Below are 364 nucleotides of genomic sequence, written 5' to 3' on the forward strand. Positions count from 1 at the left end.
TATATATATATATATATATATATATATTTCGTTTTTGTATTTGGTTTGCAAAATTCATTATATGAATTCGTGTGTTGAAGCACATTTTATCGTGTCCGGGGAGAGTAATTCTCTTTTAGTGCATTATTACTTAACACACTCACCGGTTCGATGACTATTGAAGAGATTGCACGGCGTAACAATTTTTTAGATAAAATAAAAAAGTAAATGAGTGGAAATCGAACTGGGGACTGTGTTAAGTAATAAGGCACTAAAAGAGAATGAGGCTCCCTTGACACAATAATATATATACACATACATACATACATGCATACATACATACATACATACATGCATGCATACACACACACACACACACATATAT

This window comes from Octopus bimaculoides, chromosome 17 (assembly GCF_001194135.2).
Source record: "Octopus bimaculoides isolate UCB-OBI-ISO-001 chromosome 17, ASM119413v2, whole genome shotgun sequence".
Taxonomy (NCBI): domain Eukaryota; kingdom Metazoa; phylum Mollusca; class Cephalopoda; order Octopoda; family Octopodidae; genus Octopus; species Octopus bimaculoides.